The following is a 7,500-nucleotide window of genomic DNA, read 5'->3' as shown; positions in this document are numbered from 1 at the left end:
ATGCCTGGTCTGGCCGGTCAGTTCTTTTAAATGGAAAGCGCCCTAAGAAAATACCACATGTTAGCATGTTATGATCAAGAAGCAGTTTTAAAATTGTCAATAGTTTCTAGACTTGCATGCTCGGTGGAGTGACCCAGCCTTTTAAAGCCAAATTGAAATTCGAATAAGATACCTGGTTTTCAAGAAAGGAAGTCAATTGATCATACACTAATTTTTCTAAAACTTTACTAAAAGCAGGGATAATAGCTATCGGCAAGAGATCATGATCTCTTGACGATATAAAAGGAAATTCACCCGATCCGAGCTCAATTCAATATCCTTGGGATATGCACATTTGTGACTACCAACAAAAAAAAGATACCAGGCCGGTTTTAAGTCCCATCAAGAAATTATAAACTCTTGGTTCCATTTAAATGACTTGGATTGTTTTCAAAAGCGCCTTTTGCCTCATTTAATTAATTTTGAAGATTACTTTCCTTTTCGTTTCTTTCCTTCGCTTTCTTTGTGAATAATGATTGCTCTTATATTGTATTTAAGCCAATCCCAGACATTGCGGTCATCTGATAATTCTTTTCGTCCTTCCGCTATCCATATAGGGGGATCATTTCGGTTACATTAGAACAATTCATTTTCCAGATCGCAGGGCCTTTAAGTTCGCTCTCTTACTTTCGGACTGCAGAGACTATTTCAGTTGATCCAACAAAGTCGCGTAATAATTATTTGATATCAACCAGTAATCCAACCGACAAAAAATCGTTGGAGATTTTTTGCTCCATGTGAAGCTTTTTGTGTCCGGATGTTTGATTCTCGAAATATCTACTAGGTCTAATTTACTTGAAAGCTATCAATACAAGAGGTGACTAGTTTCCTTTTGGTAAATATTCCTCCTTTTATATCGAGTAGCGGTTTAAGTGGACAATTTAAGTCTCCTCAGAAATAGTATTCAGAATCTAGATTTTCGTTTGTCAAGATAGAGAATAAATTATCAAAACCTTCACCAAGTCCTTGTCTTTGTTTGTTGCATATACATTTATCAGTACATGAGTTTTTCTCTTGGATTTGAGCTTTGAGAATAATGTAGCGCTCCAGTGGATCTAAGATCTTACGATAGATGGTGCAGTCAACCACATTTTTCATCAAAATTGCAACACCACGTGAGTTAGAACAATCGGGGCAAGTTATCGCCTCTGCGCTCCATTCATTTTTCTAGTGGTTCTCTGTTGCTATGGTGGAATGTGTTTCCTGTAAAAAAAAAAACACAAAGTTTTTCGGCATTACGTTTTCGGCACCAGAGAAAGATGGTTCCTTTCCGGAAATTACTCAAACCTTTTACATTTAGTGAAATTAACTTGAAAAATAATTGATATTCAATTGCAATTCACTGTGTGTCCGTGGAATTGTAGAAATAAGGAACAATAGGAGAAAACGGAGGTATAAATTAGCATAAAATTAGGTCTAGGTTGCAAAAAAGAAACGTGTTTAAAACACAAAATATGGATACCAGCTACGCATAAATTAAATACAGTAGAAAAATAAGCAAGATAACTAAAACGGACATAAAAACAAACTTCACTGCCCTGAAAAAGAAAAGTGATAAGAGAACACACAGAGCACCACAGGTACAGGACATATTCCAATTATTCCTACACATCTGGGATACCAATGCGAATAGGTTAGAAGGAACTAACCTTTCTGAATCTCTTAATTCTATATTAAAGTTCTGCTGACCAAAAGCTGTGTTTGTTATTATCTCGGAAGTTCTGCTCTCAAGTGCACGGTCACGATTGCCTTAAGTCTGCTCTTAAATTTTCAACCTCGGTTAATGCATTTCTCGTGTTCTGATTGGTTCACGCAACCTAGTTTATCAGCTCATATACCTTAGTTTGACCTTATACGGCAATTGATTGCTCTAGCGTTGCTAAGCGAATTTTTTTTCGCCTGAAAGCAAAATTTCTCTCAAAAAAGCGACAAAAAAAAACCTTTTTTGTAGAAATTCCGACTTTTAGAAGTACGCAAAAAGACAAGAAATGAATTTGTGATGAGCCTGCGTCTGTCTGACCATCAGATATTCGACAACATCGCATCTTCATCAAGTTTTTTCGATTTCGCTCGGATTTTCTCGCTTTTTTCGCTCGTATTTCACACTTCCAAACTTCTGGAGTTTAAGGAATTTAACAAAACAATTATTCCATTCGCGCTTGTTGGATACGAGACTGGTTATAGCCAACTCGGCGTTAATGCGCCTCGTTAGCTATTTACCACCTCAACATATCCAACGTGCGCTCATGGAATAATTAACAATAATCAGAAACCCATAAGGGTTGAAACGTGTAACGGCCCTTGTATGCTGGGAAACAAGCTTTTGAATATTCAATTTGCTAAGTACCATATTTGGAACAACAAGAGCGAGGGGTTTCCAAATATGGTAAATAGCACCTGAAACATTTAACCAATCAGTTCGCACTGGAATATTCGGAAGCTGTGAACGCGCGTTACACGTTTCAACCCTTATGGGTTTCTGCAATCATTCCATAAGCGCGCGGTGGATATGAGATGGTAAATAGCCAACGAGGCGCGTAGCGCCGAGTTGGCTATAGCCAGTCTCATATCCAACAAGCGCGAATGGAATAATTGTTTTATTAAATTCCTTCAACTCCAAAAATTTGGAAGTACGACATACGAACGGAAAAAGCGAGCAAAATCCGAGCGAAATCGGAAAAAACTTGATGAGACTGATGCGATGTTGTGTAATACCTTGTTGTCAGACAGACGCACGCTCATCACAAAAACATTTCTCACCTTTTCGCGTACTTCTAAACGTCGGAATTGATCCAAACTTTCCACAAAAAAAGTTTTTTTTCTCCGTTTTGGCTTTATTCAAAGAAAATTTGGCATTCCGACGAAAACATTTTTAGTTTAGCAATGCTTAACGCAATCATTTACCATATAAGGTCAAACCAAGGTATATGAGCTGATCATGATAACCGAGATTGAGTGAACCATCAGAGCACGCGAAATGCATTATCCGAGGTTGAGAATTTAATAACTGTTAATTAGTAATCAGACTTGTTATTCTCCGTCGATAATTTTTGTTTTGTTAGTTATCTTTAAGATCCTCAGGGTCATCTGTTACGTTATCCTTTTGCTCTCCAATGCGAGTAGCCTACCGACCACGTTTGTTTGAAGACCTTCATCTCTCGCTTTAAACATTGCCTTTATTAGTTTTCTCCGTTCTTCTTGTAGCCGCATTCGCATAATCAGCAGTGATATAAGCGTCCACGATACCTTCTGCTATCTTTAAGCGCTTGTTTCCTGCAAAAGTAAAACACGGTCCCTGTCTTCTCGCAGACTGCAAAGCGGACGATTATTGGTCGATTTCTATTTTCTCTTTACTTGCCGATACGATCGGATGTCCGCGGTGTCCATGTGTACCCTTCTCCAAGATGTCGAGAATAACTTCCTGTGCCTTTTTAGTGTCTTTGAGAGCCTCTGCTTCTTCCTTCAGATCTTCAACAGTTGCCCATAATTCTTCGACACTTTTTTCTACGATTTTAACATTCTCTTTTAACTGCTTCCAAATCGTGTTTCATCTCTTGCCTAATAGCGCTCAGCTCCTCGTGTAGCTTTCCAAAATTACTTTCCATTGTTTCCATCAAGTTCTGGATTAAATCCTTTTAGAACCTATATCTCGACATCTTCCAATCGGACATTTTAACTTTCTTCAATTCGGCGGCCGAAGTTGCTGAACTTGAGCTTGAACCTCTTTGTCCCTTTTATGTTTGGTCATTCCTTTCATCTGGCAGATTCAGGCAAACTTTAATTTCCCTTCTTCAGTCGCTCTACATCGGGACGTGTCTTACCGCCATGACAGTTGATCCCAGATCTTCAAGAATGCAACATGGTGGTAAAGCCCAATTGCTTTAATTAAAACGCCGATTTTATTACAAGCAAACGAAATTTCTTGAAATCTCAACTCAGTTGCAAGATCTAGCAAAGTTAAATTATTCATATTATGTTAAGTTCAAATGCTGAAGTAGCCATGATACAGAAAACCCATGCAGACAGACGATCAAGACGTATGCTAATGATTTTTAGTCGAATGCTACTTTCAGAGAAATGTATATAGATATTGTTTATTATTATTTTTTAACTTAGTGCAATATTTATCCAGGGGCACCCAATTTAGCAAAGCTAGTTTAAATCGAGCCCTGACACAACACAAAAACAAGGACATTAAAACATTAAAAACTTTGACAAATAATTTATAAAGGCAACACTGTACCGCAGGCGTTACTGTTAAGATGGGGCTTTAGTTTTATTTTAATTGATGCCATTCGAGTGACGTCTCGTGAAGACGACGCCTAAGCAACGCTTCTTAGTGTAGTTGTTATTCACTTCACACGACCGCGAGTGTAAGGCTAGAGTTCTCAAGTTTTGATTCTTATCCTTGTGAAACAACTCTGAAAGGCCAGCGGCTTTGAATTGTAGAGAAAAAGGTAAACTTTAATGTCTTTTCTTGTTGCCAGCTTAGTGTACAAATTGCATGATCTCTCACTGTTAGCCTCCTCCGGGCGACCTCTTCACCATGTGATAATTATTACGGGTGGCGAATGGTAAATGCGAGACTTTGCGAGACGGCGAGACCAGCTTTTTTTCTTTGCGAGCCCGAGACATTTTGAATTTTAGATTGCGAGACCGAGGCTTCAAAGTGTTTGACACCTTCATATAAAAAACGAGACACATAACCGCTCAAAAACGAGACTGCGAGACCCGTGAAATTCGACTAAAATTTGCGAGAGCCAGAGTTTTTGAAGAACCATTCGCCACCCCTATTATTGGAACGCCGAGGATTGGCAACGATCGAGTTTCTTCAAAATAAGAAAAAAGGTCCAGAACTACCGAGTGAAAGCAAACATTTCTGTACTTGAGTTGAAGCTTGTACCGTTCCTCGTGAATTTATGATAAGTAGCGGAGACGTTTGTATTAATTTTTTTGTTCCGCAGCACTGCAAATATATGAGACTCTTCAAGGTATCGAAACTTCGTGTAACATCATCTCGTAAGAACTTCGTATGAGTGCCTCACTCACTCTCCAGGTTTTCAGATTTGGGGGTCCTCTGGATGCCCTTTTTGAAAAGTTTGGGGGTCCATTGTAAAATTTTGAGGGCAGCTAATTAATATTCAAGGGAGGATTAATATTCGATCTATTGCCGTCTTACTTGCTACTTGACAGTACCCCTTTCAGATTTCTAAATTGCGCAAAAAATAAAGTCTTATATCCGCTACCACCACGAACAGTGTACTTAAAATGATCAATTTCTTCTTATAACTCTTATGCCCGGTTGATTCATCGATCAAAAATGTAATGAGCTGAGTTGTGCGAAGCTCAATCGATGACAACGTAAACGTCTCGAGGAAATACATATGCAGTACAAACTGTTCAGTGGCTCAAGTTCATAAATGATCTAGATCGCCATAGCAAAAAATAAAATAAAATAAATAAAAAACCTAAACTGAACCTCAATTTTCCGTAAAAGAGCGTCATTTATTTTAAACAACACTTGATGTGTAATTTAGGAACAAAAGAGGGTAAACAAATATAAGCGATCGATACACAAGTACATCGTTATTCCAAAATTTGGCCGCCATTTAAATATACTTTTCTTTTTATTTCAAATTAGACCTTGATGCCCTTGTTCTTAAGCTTAAAATTCAAAAGAATATTTTATCTTGAACGAGGGCAACAAGGACCGATCTGTATCCGCATAAACGGCGGCCCCATTTTGGAATAGGTGTATTTCATCGCGGTACGGTTGCCGTGTATGGCCTCTAATGTTAAAATCAAAGCGATTGAATACATTCAAGTTTCATGTTCAACGAAAAACTCGCGAAAACGTGAGTCGCATAATTTGCAGAACAGACAGTTACGTGCAAAACAAGAACCAAGACGGATGACACCAGGGGCACTCCAAACGTCACTTTTCGGAAAATATCTGTTCGGAAGATGATTTGAGATCTAGAATTTTCGAATCATTTGTTGTAATACTTCTTGCTTGCCTGCCTCTCCTAGGTTTTTTCGAACAGCTAAAAATGGTTTATAATTGCCCATTTTAAACGGATTTTTACCCTAAGAAAGGTCACGTAGATTTCGGGAGCCTTTTTTCTGGCTGAAATTTTTCGAAAAGCGTAAGCTTTGATCACCTATAATTTTCTGATCACTAGACTTTCAGCTAGGAAATCCGAACAGATGAAACATTTTTAGGGTGATGGGATAAAAATATTAACCTATATCTTCTGTTTAAATACGAAAATATGTTTAACAAAGCGGATTTTATGTAGGTTTAGAAGTTCAATTTCCTTGTGAAAATATGCCGTTCGCATGTTTTTTCTGGAGGTGTTGAAAATTTGCAGAAATAAACATTCGATTTTTTTTTCTGCGCCAATTGGACCCTTTGTTCATAGTTTATGCGTCCCAAAGGAAAATGAACAACTCTGGGATACATCTCCGACTGATTAAAGTCCAGAGTACATTCACTTGAATGTACTAAAAGGCTCACGCGCCAATTATTTGTTTATAAACGAACGTTCAATTAGCAAGTGAAGTCAACCAGGAGTCCCGAGGCCAATTTCTGTTTTCCTTTTTATTTTGCTCGCGAAAAAAAAATATAGATTTGAAATAAAATATTGTATGAAATTAGAAAGCAATTGAACCTTTCTATCGAGTGTTAGTATACCATTTACTAGCGTACTTCGCTGATGTGGCAAGGCTACTCACCATCTATTCCTGTTTTATAATATTTAACAATTATCTCGCGCGAAAAAGGCGAAACTTGATTCTCTTTCGATGCATTTCCTTTGTAATGCTTAATGTGACAGAAGCCACACTTCAAAGTCATGTTATTATTATGCAAATGAGTTGAGTGTTGTATAAATGGCTCATGCAAGGCAAGTAAACCATTCCTTTCCTTTAGTTGCTGTGTCAGCGAGTCTGCACTGTTACTAATAAGTTATACCACGTCTTTACGAAGCAATGAAGTCATATTCTTACCCTCAACAAGGATGAGCATTACAGGCGTCCACGAGAGCTCTTCCTCACGAGATAGTTCGAAAGCGAATACGGACGTTCATCGCTAGAAGCGAGCAAGGAATGTTGGGCAAAACCACAGGGGCACCCAACGAATCTGTTCTCACATTATCTGTTCCCCAGAGGAATCTAGCTGGCTGGCAAAAATACAGGGGTTTCGATGAGCTGGCTTCGGGAAATTTTGTTATTGAGAAGGTTTTTGCCTGGAAATTACTGACTTTTTCTCTAGCATTTCAACCCGAGCTGTGCTGAGGACGACTAAAAAAAAAAAAAAAAAGAAAAAAAAAGGACCGCTTCCTCCTGTCAATAGTGATTGCGCTTGCGCGTAAAAATTCTGTTTTGGTCCCGGTATTTGGTCGCTTTTGTTTGGTCGGTTTGGATCGAGGGATTTGAAATTCGCGCGCGGCATTCCTGGCT

The sequence above is a fragment of the Montipora capricornis genome, chromosome 1 (genome assembly GCF_036669925.1).
Source record: "Montipora capricornis isolate CH-2021 chromosome 1, ASM3666992v2, whole genome shotgun sequence".
NCBI lineage: Eukaryota > Metazoa > Cnidaria > Anthozoa > Scleractinia > Acroporidae > Montipora > Montipora capricornis.
This window is presented reverse-complemented; position numbering follows the sequence as displayed.